The following is a 15251-nucleotide window of genomic DNA, read 5'->3' on the forward strand; positions in this document are numbered from 1 at the left end:
TATAATGGACAAGTATGTAAAAACGTGTCTGTACTATGGAGGAAAATTTGTCCTAAACCTATAATAGTTGGGTTATGCCCTGAAGCACAATATTTTATCACCCTCACAAAAAAATCTGCCTTTAGATAACTATGGATGTTTGCTAATATACAGCCCTGTTTTGATTCTTAGCCTCTGTGGTATCTTGTGAGTTCCACAGGTTAATTACACATTGTGCTTTTAAAACAAACAGTTTCCTTTATTCATTCATATTTCTGTAAATAACTCCATCTGTAAATAAAATGCAAGCACACTGCACCTTTTAAACATTCATTTTATATCCATAACAGCTAATGCAAAAGAACGAGAGGGTCCTACTGCTAAACTTGATTTAATTTAATGTAGAGTTTGACAAAAATAGCCTGGGTGTTGGGTTTGGTTTGGTTTTTTATTTAAAGCATTTGCCTTTATCACATGCACAAAAGAAATCGTAATGATCCCTTGCCTGACATTCGCACATGATTACTTACGGTTTTTGCAATACTTATACTCCACCGGAACATTAAAAAGAAACCCCTGCAGAGGCACTGGGAGGAAAAAGTCACTTTTAAAGCAGTAGCTGGTTGGTTTTATCTCCTGGATATATTTATAGTGAAATTCATTAACATCAATGACCAACATAGAAACAACCATTTGATTATTCACCGACATTTAAATATTAGAAATTAGGTGATGTTAGATATACACAGATATATTTAAAATACAATTCAATACATTTCTCAACACATAATCCTTTAAAAACTGAAGAACCCCCCAAATGCACAAATACCAGATCATCCTTATTCCTGACTTGAGTTTGTATGATATTTATTTACATCCAGTTTTAAACTCAGAGATCAAAAGCTATGACCCTTCCCCCCTCCACCCAGCCTTCCCTTGGCTTTGTAAGCAGCAAGAAGATCCTCTCTCTACAAACAGTGCTTGGGCTGGGAATGGCCAGAGATTTGGAAAAAGCCCCCAAATTAAAGGAGCAGGCCCCAGCAGCAGCCATTTTGAATGTTCACATGCTTGCTGTAATGTCATGCGTTCACTGCTGGTGTGACAATGCAAAATGGCTGCCACAGAATTCAGTTGTAGTGGAGAGGCTTAACGGGGTTAGGATGAGAAGGAGATTAAACAGCTAATGGAAAGGCAGGGGGTCCGGGATAAAGCAATTTTCCCTTATGCAAACTGGCTACGGCTTTGAATTCTGGGATGCAGCGGGTGCATTTGCAGTTCTGTTCCCGTCTCTGTTTTGAGGGAGGATCAGGGGGTCCTGCCTTAAGATAAACTAGTACAGCTGCCAAAGAGCTTTCAGGTTACTAGATAATTACCACCAGATGTTCGGGGCCATTATCACACGCAAAAACAGAGCCCAAGAGATTCCAGACTGGACTGACACACATACTCCCATACCACGAGAAGGAAATGCCGCCCAATAGTTACATGCTTATACAGGACTGAGGGGCAATTCTGACCTCAGGGACTGACTGATGACTTAGGAGGAGTCACTGCCGATTTATATTGGCATAACTGAGATCAGATAATGGCCCTAAGTGTCTGCCTTAAACTTAGGAAAGCAAGTATATAGAGGGTCCGTCCTAAAGGCTCCATCACCTCACTTCAGCCCTCTGCCACAGGAGGCATTAGCATCAGACCTAGAAATGAATCTGTGCTCACAGAAATGTTGGCATGGCAAACAGTCTAGTACCAGAAACAAAGTGGGGGGAGGTAAGTAAAGCAATTTTCCTACCTTGCACCCCTCAAACAGCCATGTAACAAGCATCATTTTGTCTGTTGTTATTAGTATTAATGAGTCAAAAATAATTACTATTTTGCATTTTTCTGCCTGTAAACACAGTGTGGACTCCCTGTTATTCAAAAATGTCATGTTTTGAAACACCGTTCCGCTTAGTAATTTCACTGAAGATTCCCTCTGTTTTCTGAAACTGCAGCGATTCAGGGCCAAATGATCTATGGCCAGAAACTGAGGCAGCTCTGTGGATTTCAGTGGAATTGATCCTCCCTGTTCCTCATAGATCTGAGCCAAGCATGGTAACATGGTACAAACACTAATGACTCTACATGACATCTCTCCCCCAAGGTTAATATCCTCACCCCCATTTTACAGAGAAGGCAGTGGAGGTACAGAGTTGTTAAGTGACTTGCCCCAGGTATCATTGTCAGAGCCACGGTTGGAACTCAGCTGTTTCTAGTGGCCTAATCCCTGGGCTGTGTCTCTCCCCATGTTACAGGACAGCTAGAGCATGAAAACGGCAAGAACTTAGCGAAACGTGAACAGCAGCATGATGGGGAAACCCACCCTGTGTTGGTCTTTGACTCTGCAGAGGCTGCATGGCCAGGTCAGCATGGAAAACTGGTGCTCATTGCTGCCCCTAATAGCTTTTCAACGCTCTAGGGACACAAGTGTCTTACCACTGACTTCTGTTACATTGGGGACTAGTTTAAGAACATAAGAACGGCCACACTGGGTCAGACCAATGGTCCATCTAGCCAAGTATCCTGTCTTGTGACAGCGGCCAGTGCCAGATGCTTCAGAGGGAGTGAACTGAACAGGGCAATTTTTGAATGATCCATCCCCTGCTGTTCAATCCCAGCTTCTGGCAGTCAGAGCTTTAGGGACACCCAGAGCATGGGGTTGCCCAAGAGAAGCAGTGGAAGCCTTGTCTCTGGAATCACTGAAGACTGGCCTGGCAAAGGCATGGAGGATATGGAACAGGGAACAGCTTTGTGTTGTCCACTGGGATAAACATGATATGATTTAACTAGGTCCTTCTGTCGCTAACTTTTTGGATTCTAAATGGAGGAGGATTCCAGTAAAATGGGTGATGTCAACTGCATTTGGATATTGCAGGTTCATATAGCTGGGAGCCAAGAGACATCTTTCAGAGTAGCAGCCGTGTTAGTCTGTATTCGCAAAAAGAAAAGCAGTACTTGTGGCATCTTAGAGACTAACAAATTTATTAGAGCATAAGCTTTCGTGAGCTACAGCTCACTTCATCTCTTGTCATCCTGTGTCCTAAGGGTGAGTGAAAACGCCCTAACACTCTGCTAACCTCCTAGGGCAGGGGTGGGCAAATGACGGCCCGAGGGCTGGATCCCTAACACTCTGCTAGCCTCCGAGGGGGTCTTCCACAGCAGCCTTGTAACAACAGGAGGCTGTTGATTAACGTGCCTGCCTATCATGGGTAGGGGAGATGAACTGGCCGGACCAAGCAGGGCCTGTGCAGGTGGCACCCATACCAGGAAAAGGTGGCTGTACATTGTCCCGGGGCTGGATGTCCCCCATTGGTAAGGACTGATGCCGAGCCGGTGCTGTGTTTGGGCGCAGCCATTTGGCGACACATTGGCTGAGAGAAGACTCCGCAGAGAGCATGTGCAAGGAGAGATGCTGAGAATGGAAGGGGGCTGAGGTAGCTTTAGCTTGGTTGTTGAGCAAGTTGAGGTAGCTTGTGAGGTGAGCAAAAACTAAAGAAGTGCAGGGTGCCAGCAGAGTGGTTGTGAAACAAGCGCTATGGTGCCCACATGGAGAGCCCAGCTGGAGGACCTAGTGCATCTGCAGTGCACACCCAGCCTCCCAGAGAGCAACAGGACTCAAAGACACATGCCCAGGAGAAAGAGCAGTACCCCTGTCTGGCTAATGTTTGATAGCTCAAGCAGAGTGCGATGCAGGTAAACTATGACTGAGCCCTTCCTTGGGTGGGGTTTGCAGTGATGGGGGCTTTACAACTGCCAGAAGGAGAGAGAGAGAGAGGAGTTAGGAACGCCCAGCCTGTGTGCGTGGCTCGCTGCAATGGAGGACGTAAAGGGCAGAGACAGATGGAAGATACTGACACTGTGGGAGAGGAAAACTATAGGAAACTTGACACCGGTTCGGTTCGGCAGTGGGTGTGCCGAGCTCACTGCTGATCCTGCTGACCAGGACAGTCTCATTGTTTCCCTGTGTTCCCTGCCTGTCTGTCTGCAGCTGTTTGTTTTCTCCTCTCTTAGAAGTAAGTTCGTTGGGGCAGGGATGGCCTTTCTGTTCTGTGTTGTACAGCGCTTAGCCCCTGGCCTAGGACCAGATGATTCTGCAGTACAAAGCAATAATCAGAGCAGCAGGACAGAACCATGTGTGTACTCACACCAGTTCACAGAGAGGCCCGTGCGGGTGCTCAGCCTCGGTTCACACAGCACTGTGATGAACAACCCCTGCTGCCTACCCAGGCACGCTGAGCAGCTGAGCTGAGAAAGTCCTGGCAGGATTAACTAGGAATTTCCTTGTTAGTCTGGGCAGGAGATGGACTCTCCCCATCACTGCAGAGCTCCCTTGCAGGATAACCATGGATGCTGGGGGGGGGGGGCGCGCAGCAGTCATTAAAGCATTCAAAGTGTGGCTGTCCCTGGAGCTGGCTGCCCCAGGGGTGCAGTGGCAGCAGGGATCCCTGGTGTTACAGGATCCCGAGCCACGCTCTGGCTGCTGGGTAAGGTATGGTGCTTGGCTGAGTGTTGCCCACCTAGGACCCTGTTGGTGTTTCCAGAGGAATGCAGGCCTGACTGAACAAGAGCAGGCTCTGCCAGCCTCCGACCGCGTCGGCTGCTTCCCTCCCAGGCACTGTGCCCTCCAAGCTGTGCGCATGTGCGTGCACACACAGATCTTAAACCCCGCGCACGTGGCGAAACACCACGCGCACAACCATTTGCACAGAAGAAATTTTTTGCGCACATGGCCTGTCAAAAATGAGAGGGAACATTGCTTCTAGGTGCTCTCCCTGGGGCTCAGCAAGGCCCAGCCCGGCTGGCTGCACACAGGGCTCTCTCCGCCAGGTGAGTCCACTGGTGAGTAACCAGGTTGGTCGGCTGGTGGAAGCTCTTGCCATACTTGAGGCAGCGGTAGGGGCGCTCCCCGTCCCCAGTGTGGGGGTGCTGGTGCACCGTGAGCGGGAGTGGCAGATGAATCCCTTTTGGCACTGGGCGCACCGGTAGGGACGCTCGCTGGAGTGGGTGCGCAGGTGCAGCACCAGGTTGGAGCGCAGGATGAAGGTCCTCTCGCACTCGGTGCAGCGGTACGGCTTCTCCCCGGTGTGCGTGCGCTGGTGCACCAGGAGGTTGCACTGCTTGATGAAGCTCTTCCCACACTGGGCGCAGGCGTGGGGCTTCTTGCCTGTGTGCGTGCGTTGGTGCACAAGGAGATGGGAGCGGTGGCTGAAGCGCTGCAGGCAGTCGGCGCAGGTGTAGGGCTGCTTGCTGGTGTGCGTGCGCCGGTGCACCGTGAGCCGGGACTTGCTGATGAAGCTCTTGTGGCAGTCGGTGCACAGGTAGGGGCACTCGCCCCCGTGGATGCGCTGGTGCACCGTCAAGTGGGAGCGGTGGCTGAAGCGCTTCTCGCAGGCTGGGCATGGGTAGGGGCACTTGCCCGTGTGGTTGCGGCAGTGCACCATGAAGACTGCTGAAGGTGTTGCCGCAGTCCAGGCACTTGAAGGGCCTGTTGCCCGAGTGTGTCCGCAGGTGCTCAGTGAGCCTGGGCCGCGTGGCGAAGCTCTTCACGCAGTGCAGGCACTTCAATGGCCTTGCCTCCCGCTCAGCTCCTGGGCGGTGCTGCGTGGCCATGCTGCCCTGGCCTCTGGGGCGCAGGCACAGCTGCTCCTCCGCCGGGCTCTGCTGGCAGTTCAGCTGCAGCCCGGAGGTGTCTTCGCGCCCATCGTGCATTGCTCCAGAGCCAGCTCCCCAGTGGCCCAGTAACCTTGGCTGCCCCTGCGGTCCAAACTCACTGCAGCTGCTCCAGCCCCACTGGACACGTGCATCACAGCTGGGGAGAGAAGGGGCTTCTCTAGGCTGCTCAGCAACCCGGTCGATGGCGTCCGCTTCTTGGTCAGGGCCTAGCAAGCCGTCTCCTGAAAGGTTCAAATACAACATGGTGCCACTGACTCGCTGAAACAACCCAGCCCCTGCCCCTCACTGCTCAGTCCGCGCGCTGCAAATGGCCCTGTTGGGGGTGCTATCCTGGCCACTCACCTCCTGGGGCTGGAGGGCGCTTGGGCAGTGGGGGCAGGTCAATCACTCGGGGACGTCTCTCTCTGTCTTACACGTTCGTGGGCAACCACAGCGTTGGGGTGGTGGTGGGCGTGGCCAGTCCTTTTGTACTAGTTTGTGTGTTACGGCATTGGTTCTCAGAGCACTGTACCGCTCACCATGTCCCACTGCAATTCAAGCCCTGGGCTTCCTAGGGGGAACAGCGGGAACATGGTTCCACTCCACCAGGATTTTGTCTGAGATGCTGGGTACAGATTTTATAGTAGCCCGGGGTGGCCAAACTTACTGACCCTCCGAGCCACATACGACAATCTTCAGAAGTTTGAAAGATGGGGTGCTCTGGATTTCAGCCCTGCTCCTGCTGAAGCCCCGAGCCCCAGCAGACACACCTCCCCGGGGCTGAATCCGAGACCCCCCTACCTGTGAGGCACAAGCCAGAGGCAATGCATGGGAGGCACGTGGAGGCACGTACCCCCCAGATATTTGCCAGAGTTTGCTGGCCCTGCTCGGTCACATGGTGAGACCTGCACAGCAGCTGCTGGAGCCAGCAAATGGAGCTGCAGCTGTGGGGAAAAGCAGTGGAAACCAGCTGGGAACTGCAGGGAAAGCTGCAGTTTTTGTGGCTGACTCTCCGCACAGAGCTAAAGCAAAGGTCCCTCCCTGCAGCTCCTAGCTGTTTGCCGTTGCCTCTCCACGGGGAACTAACACCTCCCTGAGGAGAAGAGAAGGGGCATGCCTGGTGCAGCATGACTCAAGCTATTGGGTGGGCCAACTTTTAAATTGTGCCCCCCCTCAGTAGGCACCAGTCATCTCTGGCAGAAGCCCCTAGCCCTACCACTTTGCCACAGGACAGAAGCCCTGAGCTCTCCTCCCAACCCCCATCTGGTAGGCACAGAGTGGGAGAGGCTTGTGGGGCTCTGTGAGCCTCACTTTAATGGTAAAAGAGCCGCAGTTTGGCCACCCCGACGTAGCCTATGCAAAACTTCAGGAGAAGAGAAACGGACCCCACGTCAGATTGGCCTTGTGAGAACCTTGTGAGCCACATGCTTACCCCCAAAGTGGGTCTCAGGTGCAGGGTCCTTGGGATACTGGACACAGGCCTCTCCCCCTCGTTCCATCAGGGACACGACGCCAGGTCTGGGGATCTGGAATCCTTCCCGAGAAAGACGATGACAAGCTTTAGAGTTCGGATTGAGGAGTCTCTGAGAAACTCAGCAGAGCTTTTCTCCGAGACCAGGAGGGCTAGAAACTTACTTTTTCTTTTAAGGAAAGCTGAGACTCTCATGTAATCACCTGATTCCAGGAGTTGGGGCTTTAAGAAGAACAGCAAATATCACAATATGAATGATAATAGCACGCAAATTGGTGACGCTGGCTCTTTCTTAAGACACCCTTCTTCCACAAAGCCTTCCACTCAGTCTAATCACTTATGCCCCACAGTGGGAGTTTAATTGGGGGATGTTTCGTTAAGCTATAGATATATTTTTTTATTTCCTTGAATGTCACTGGGAAGAATGTGAGAAGGAAAGTGTGTGATTCTACACCTGCATTCTTTTTGCGAATACAGACTAACACGGCTGCTACTCTGAAACCTTCACCTGCATTGTAGCAGACCCAGGGCCATTTGGGACTTCACTGTTCTAACTAGTTTGCTTGTCCCAGCCAGCTGGAATCTGGGGGTGGGATGGTGCTATGACATGGCTCCCCCTGCTCCGAAATCACAATCTTCTACTACCTGAGCTAAAGGACAATCTTATTTAGCTGTTAGCAGTATGGGGCCTAGGACACACAGTTGGCCAGTTTTAATCTCATCCACTAGAAAGCAGTGTGCACCTCTGCACCCGAGCCAGTTCATTACAGTGTAACACAAAACACTAGCAAATCCTGCCCAAAGTAACGCAGGAGGGAGGAAGCGGGTACAGGGAAGGCAGATGAGTGCCTTACCTAGAGAAAGCACAGTCTCCAGGTTCTCCTTCATCACCTCCTTGTAAAGCTCCCTCTGCCATTCTGCCAAAATCTCCCACTCCTCCTCAGAGAAATAGACGGCAACGTCGTCAAACGTCACCGGGACCTGAAACTGCAACGAGTGCATGTTTGGTGTGATTAGTCTCATTTATAGTACAGCAGCACCCACTCACGCATGGGCCCACACTGGGCCAGGGGCTAAACAAACACATGGGGAGACACAGTCCTGTCCCCAGAAGTGCACAATCCAATTTTAAGACAAGATATGGTTCAATGGATAGAGGGCTGGGCTGGGATACAGGACAACTGGGTCCTGTTCCTGGGTCTTCTGCTGACTTGCTGGGTGATTTGTGCAAGTCCCTTCTGCTCTCTGTGCCTCTGTTTCCCCTTCCATCCATTGCCTGTGTTGTCTATTAGACTACGTCCCTTGGGGAAGGGTCAGTCTCTTTCAGCTGGGGCCTCTAGGTGCTCGGAAGGACTGTACTATCAACAGCCGGCGTGAGAAGTGATTGGCCCCAACAGGGGGAGAAGAGGGAGATGGCAGCAGGACGCGGTGCCCGTCTCCATGAGTCAGACTGAAATCAGAGCTGCTTTTTTTAACCTCTGCCTTTGTCTGCTGGCATGTTTTAAAACCTCAGCTTTTGCCGGTTTCTGGATTTTTTTTTCAGTTCCCCTCTAGTTCAATCCGGTGGCTCGTGGGGCAGCGAACCATCCAGGGGCCTTTCCAACTTGCCAAACAAATAACTGACGGTGGTGACTAAGGCAACTTTCCAGGGCATTTCACCTCAAAAGTCCGGACCTGGTGGCTGGGGCAGGAAGTAAGAAGAATCTTGTCTCCTGCCGAAGCTGCCGGGGGAATTCAGGGAGGCAGGACAGAATGATCAGAGCTGGAATTTTGCCAGGATGCCAGCCAGGGGCCCATGGCCCCATTACTTTTGAAAGTGGGAGGGCCTTTTTACCAGCCCTATGGGTGAGCGATGTGGGGGGCAGAAAGAAGTGAGCAGGGGCGGGGCCTTGGGGAGAAAGGGGACTGAGGGCGGTGCCTTGGGAAGAAGGGGCAGCGGGGGATGGGAGTTTGGAGGGATGGGGCAGGGCGGGGGCAGGTCCTTGGGGGGCAGCACCATGGTTTGGACGACGGTCGCCCCCCCATTTTTAGCTTCCATTTTAGCTTCCATTGCTCCTGTGCCAGGATCAAGATTTTGCTACAAATCTACGACTAGCCGATATACTCGTTCCCAGCACGGCTCGATTCAGTGAACTGTGGGTTCTGCCCAACCCCGGTCACTAGAATTTGGGGGCAAAGTAGGTGTGGATCAAGGCAACAGACATCCGCATCAGCCTAACGCGAAGAGCCAAAGCCTAAGGTTCTTACTCAGCAATTATTCTGGTTTCATGAATCAGTGAGCACCTGATCTGATTCAGGAGTGAATGAGAAGTCAGGAGCACTGGGTTTGTCCCGTGGGGAGCATTTCCCTCTGCCCAGTTTATTCTGAACTACTCCAAGCAACAGGGGCTCCCCAAACTGCCTGACAGATCTCAGCACAAGCCCCTCTTCCTTTCACCCCTTTTATCCCCCCAGCTCTGTGCTGTTCAGGGCAGGCGGGGAGGGGGATGGGCTCAGTGTGCGCACGAGGGGTAAGTGAGCCGTTGCACCAGGCCAGCTGAGAAGAAGCGACGCCGAGAGGAACACGGGACCCAACCGCTCTCTGTCACATGGGTGAATGACATAAAGGTTCACGGTCAGTGCGGCTAAAAGGCAGGTTCCGACAGCCCATCCCTGGGGCAGGGACACAGGCCGGGGCTGCTTTCAGGCCCCCCACCTAGAACAGGTGGAGGGTCCGGGGCTCCCCACAGCAGCCCTGGCTCCCTGGGTGGCTCTTATCACTGCCCAGCTCTGGCTTCTCTCCTGGCCAGAGGGCAGGGCCTCGGGGGGAAGAGGAGGAGTAGGGGGAGGGGGGGCGGGGCTCCTGTATGTGTCCCACTTTTGCCTTGTGAAAAGATGGCCACCTGACCAGCACAGGCAGTGCCAAATGCTGGGTTTGCCACTATGGAAGCCACGTCAGACCTTTCTGCCCCCCTTAGCCCTCTCACTGCAAGTGAAGATTGCTAGGGAGCGGGTGCAGAGCAGAGCCTCTGTCTAGACACAATCCCAGGACCGCATTGGACTTTCGACGCACCACCATTGCTAGCTCCCTGTCAGGCGCCCTCTGGGTATCTCCCCTCGCCATTGTGGAAGGGGAGCTTGGAAAGTTTATCGTCTGTGATGGAGATGGGCAAAACGCTAGGTCAGATTCATCCCTAGGATAGCTCCAGTGAAATGAATGGGATTAGAACAGGAATCCTTCTGGCCCTGACTATTCACTCAATGCCTACTAATAGGTCCCAGTTAGCCATTAACTAGATCACATTCAACAAGCTTCCTTCCGTCTTGTCTCCTTACCAATCTCTTACCCTGATTCTTCTACATACCCAAGTTGCTACAGGGAAAGTGCTGGACTTGGGTCTGGAGGTCACCATCTGAGTGTGCGGGATGATATAATAACCCTTTAGAATCCCTTTCCTATTAGAAACCTCGCTTTAGAAAGGATGGGGAGAGAGAGGGCAACAAATTTACAATGGACACAAAGACAGCCTTTTTTTAAAACATGCAACATCTAATTAATCTGTGGAACTCATTGGCACAGGATATTCTTGAGGCCAAGACCTGAATAAGGTTGAGAACTGGTGAGAAAGTACAGGTGAAATTCACCCCCTGTAGGGACCAGCACAAAGACCAGTTGCATCCCATTTCAGCCCAACAAGATCTATGCATCACTCAAGTTCCACTTGTGTTGATCCCTTGAACAGGGTGAATTTCACCTTATCCAGATAACTGAGCTCTCCCCATTCATATACAATAAGAAACAATTTTGCATTGTCATGGATGGACTCAATTACATAACAGAATATTAAAAACATAAGAAAGGCTATACTGGGTCAGACCAATGGTCCATCTAGCCACAGGCACCGACTTTCCAAAGTGCCAGAGGGTGCTCAACCTCCGGTTCTGCCCCAGGCCCCACCCCCACTCCACCCTTTCCCTCGAGGGCCCACCCCTGCCCCACCTCTTCCTGCCCAGTTCTGCCCTCTTCCCCAAGCGCACCGCATCCTCGCTTCTCCCCCCAGCCCCCTCAGTCTCCTGCATGCTGCAAAACAGCTGATCATGGCGTGCAGGAGGCTGGGCGAGGAGGCGTTGATCAGTGGGGCTTGCCGGCAGGTGGGAGGCGCTGGGGGTGGGTTGGGAGTGAGCTGATGGGGGGCTGCCAGTGGGATCCACAATTTTTTCCCCATGGGTGCTCCATTTTTTCCCCATGGAGTCAGCGCCTATGCATCTAGCCCAGTATCCTTTCTCTGACAGTGGCCAGTGCCAGATGCTTCTGGCAGTTGGAGGTTTAGGGACACCCAGATCATGGGGTTACGTCCTTGACCATCTTGGCTAATAGCTGTTGATGGACCTGTCTGCTATGAACTTATCTAATTCTTTTTTGAACCCAGTTATACTTTTGGCCTTCACAATATCCCATGGCAATGAGTTCCACAGGTTAATTGTGTCTTGTCTGAAGAAGAACGTCCTTTGGTTTGGTTTAAACCTGGTGCCCATTAATTTCAGTGGGTGACCCTGGTTCTTGTGTTGTGTGAAGGGGGAAATATTTGCTTTCTCCACCCCAGTCCTGATTTTTTCGACCTCTCTCATATTCCCCCCCACCACTTCTATTTTGAGCTGAACAGTTCCACCCTTTTTCATCTCTCCTCCCGCGTCTAATGTTTACGAGGCCACGGAAAGCGCAGTTTGTGATCTACCTTAACGAGAATGTGCCCTGTCCCTATTGCACATAAAGCCCCACTCATGGCTTAAAGGCACTTTCCCAGAGCCAGAACACACTGAAGCTGTTTCTACCAGCCTGGAAGGAACGGGGAACGGAAGGGCGTGGAACTGCAGAGCAATGTGTATACCAGTCGTTCCATGGCAAGTGATCAATACAGAGAGAAAGCAGGGATGAACATTTGAAGCCAGTGGACAGGTGGGTCAGAAAAGCCTGCCCTTGGCTCCCCACCTAAGGTGAAGCCTAGGGCCAGAACAGCTCTGTAGAAGCCAGTCAGGTCCCTGGGGTATAAGGCAACGGGGCTGATCCTGAGAAGTGCACCTTTCCCCCTGGATGGTGCTGAGCACTCTCTGTTCCCTGTGCAGCTAGTGGGAGTTGAGGGAGGCTCCATGCCCGGCAGAATCGACCCCCATAATAGGACAAAGACAGGGAAAGGCACAGCTGATGCTAGGGATTTATATGCAGAGCTGCCTGAGCTACCCGGTCTTCTGTTGCTGGGCTGGAGATTTGGGTTTAAAACAAAGGCAAAGGGAACACAAGAGTCTTGTCTCTCGGGGGGTGTGTGTGTGTGTGTGTGTGTGTGTGTGTGTGTGTGTTGTTTTAACCCTTGCGATGCTGGGGGATTCAGAGGAATAGTTCCTGCTCATACGGCCAGGTCTCAATTCCCCACCCCTCTGCCCAGCATGGAAGTTAAACACCAGGGAACATCAGCCATGACTCTCAGAGCCCTGGCCTCAGGCACTTTCAAATCAGATACCTACTGACATGTCAGACATGTTGCTTAATTTACTCCGTCAGGGCCTAGCACCAGCCTTGGTCTGTGATGTGCTGGGGCCACGACCGATGGGCACCTGCCAACATCTGAAAGCTGCCAAGAGAGGCAGACAGGGGCATGTCTTTTTGCTCCATTGGACTAGGTGATCTGGGGGGAGGTGGGAGGGACAATGATAAACATATTGGTGACTTGGGGATTGTTCTTCTCAATCGGGGGCAAGGCCTGGGTGAGCTTGGGGTGTCCGTTTAGATGGCTGGGAACGGCCACAGGGAACCCCGGGCACTGATCCTGTCCAACAGGGACCAGTAACCACAAGCTCTTCGGATCTGACCACACACCCAACCCTTACCTTGCGAGAGAGCCCTTCAGACATGTCGGCAGGTGATGCGAGGTGTCCGGGGCTGGGAGCTGGTCAGCAGCCTTCACCCTGAGCTGTCCACCTCGCAGGGATCCATCCTCACGTTTTCATGTGCCTGCAAAAGCAAGTTCCCAATCAGCCGGTGCAGGCCGTCCCCTGCCCCGCTCCACAAGCTGATGGATACAGGGCTGGGGAAGATTAGCTGTCACAGCTCATAGCAAGAGTAGGGGATATGGGGAGGGAGAGGCCCTCAGAGCTAGTGAGGGGGTCAAGCCGGGGCACCCCAAACAGGGCTCCAGAGGGTCACTGCTTTGGCTGATCAAATCCCCCTCCGCCGAGATGGTCCTAAATCAGAGGGGCATCTCCCTACATCAGAGCCATCTCCATTTGTAACAGCCTGGGAGGAAGGGGCCGTGTGGGCTGCTGCTAGAGGGGGACGCTGGGAGATGTAGTTCTTCTGCCCAGGTCTTGCTGTGGGATGCCGGTGGCCTGTGCCAGCCACAGTCCCCAGCACAGACCCTCCCCAGCTTCCGAGGGGGAGAGGGGATAAATAACATCTCCCAGCCAGGCCTGGGCTGAGCGCCGGGCACTGGATAGGGGAGGGAAGCCACAGAGACACCCGTTCCTGTCCCACTTGCCCCGCTGTCGGAGCGGGCCATGGGGCCAGCGCTGAGCTGGCGGCTTGAGGCACATCTGAGTGTGTGGGAATCGCTCAGATGAGACTTAAAGGCTAGATCCCATCTCCCCGGTGTGGACGTCAACGAGCCTGGGGATAAGATCAGGGATTTGCCCTGGTCTCATATTTCAGCCCCACCTCCATAGGGTGCAATGCACTGTGCAATTCACTGTTGAGCAGGGGCCTCCAGTTGTGGGCCTAGAAGTGTTGCCAAATCACGGACATTTCCTGCCTCAGCACTACGAAGAACCCTTCAGGTGCCTCAGTTTCCCCATCTATAAAACAGGGCCACTGATGCTTACCCACCTTGTAATATGCTTTGGGACCTACCAATGATAAAAGACCAGTGTCTCCAAACACAGTCAGGCCCCTGAATACATTTACAGACAGCTTGTCTGAGAGTCGTCTGATTTTCAGAGGGACCAAATCCATTCTCAGTGAGAGTGCTGGGTGCTTAGCTCCGCAGAAAGCCTGATCAATTGTATTTAGAAGCTTAAATATGTATTTAGGTGACTAAGATATTGGTACAGAGGTTTGAAAATATTGGCGCAAGACTTTACTATCGCTGTTTTTCATATCTTAACCATCAGCCCCCGTGACCTGGCTTTCTGGTGTTCTTCTCTTCACTGACCTGACATTTGAATAACTTCTTGTGGTGATGAACCCAACACCCAATGCCCAAGCCCTAAGACAGGCCCATTTCCTCATTGCCTGGCGTTCTGGCCCCACTGAAGTCAGTGGAGGTTTTGTCATTGGTGTCACTGAGGCCACAGTTCCAGTCAGGGCTCTGAAGCTGCTGACCAAGAGTAACGGGAAAAGTCACCTGCCAAAATGCTCTTCAAATTCCAGGGAGGGAGCCTGGCATTGCCTGGGATTTTTACCCCTTTGACGTGTTGGCCTATCAGGCAGCCAGATCCGACCAGATCGTTTAATAGCCTGGGCTCAGCTAGCAGAATAATTTGCATCTGTGTATGATTTTGGGTGAGGTTTTCGAGCCCAACCCTGAAGGCCTGGGTGTGGCCAAACTCTCAGTGAAGGCAGTGGCGACTTTGCCTGAACCAGGATTTGACCCTTTGAGATTATGGACTTGATGCTTTTCCTCCAGCGAAACCCACTGCGTTTTCACAGCTGACTCTACCACCAGCAGATTCTGTCAGGCCGCATGAGAAAGTTGTAAGGGAGACTCTGATATTGCACTAGGTGCGAGGAGACTCTGTCCCCCCGCCAAGCCTGCGCCCTGCTCAGCCCTTGGGCATCATTGGCATAAGTAGCTGGGGAGGCTCGTGCTGGGAGCAGAGTCCCTGCATCCAAGGGCAGGTGCCATGTTCTCATTGCGTCCACACAGGTCGGCCCTGTGTCAAAGGGTGGCCCAGATCCCACTCCAGCTTAGGCTCCTGCTGGCCACCAGAGGCTTGGTCAGCAGGAAAACTTCCTGGAGATACTGCTGCTCCCTTCCCACTTCCCCTGGGCCTGGGCTTGAAGTCCTAAAGCCGGCCATTCCCCACATTAGGCCAGCTACATGGGGAGGAGGGGGGTCCTCACCCAGGCCCCAGTTCTCCATGC

At 52.6% G+C, this 15251-nt stretch overlaps 1 pseudogene; it reads right to left on the reverse strand.

Moving 5' to 3' along the window:
* Nucleotides 1-227: 227 nt before the first annotated feature.
* Nucleotides 228-13406, reverse strand: LOC119850790 (annotated as a pseudogene).
* Between the last annotated feature and the right edge of the window lie 1845 nt (nt 13407-15251).

This window comes from Dermochelys coriacea, chromosome 2 (assembly GCF_009764565.3).
Source record: "Dermochelys coriacea isolate rDerCor1 chromosome 2, rDerCor1.pri.v4, whole genome shotgun sequence".
NCBI lineage: Eukaryota > Metazoa > Chordata > Testudines > Dermochelyidae > Dermochelys > Dermochelys coriacea.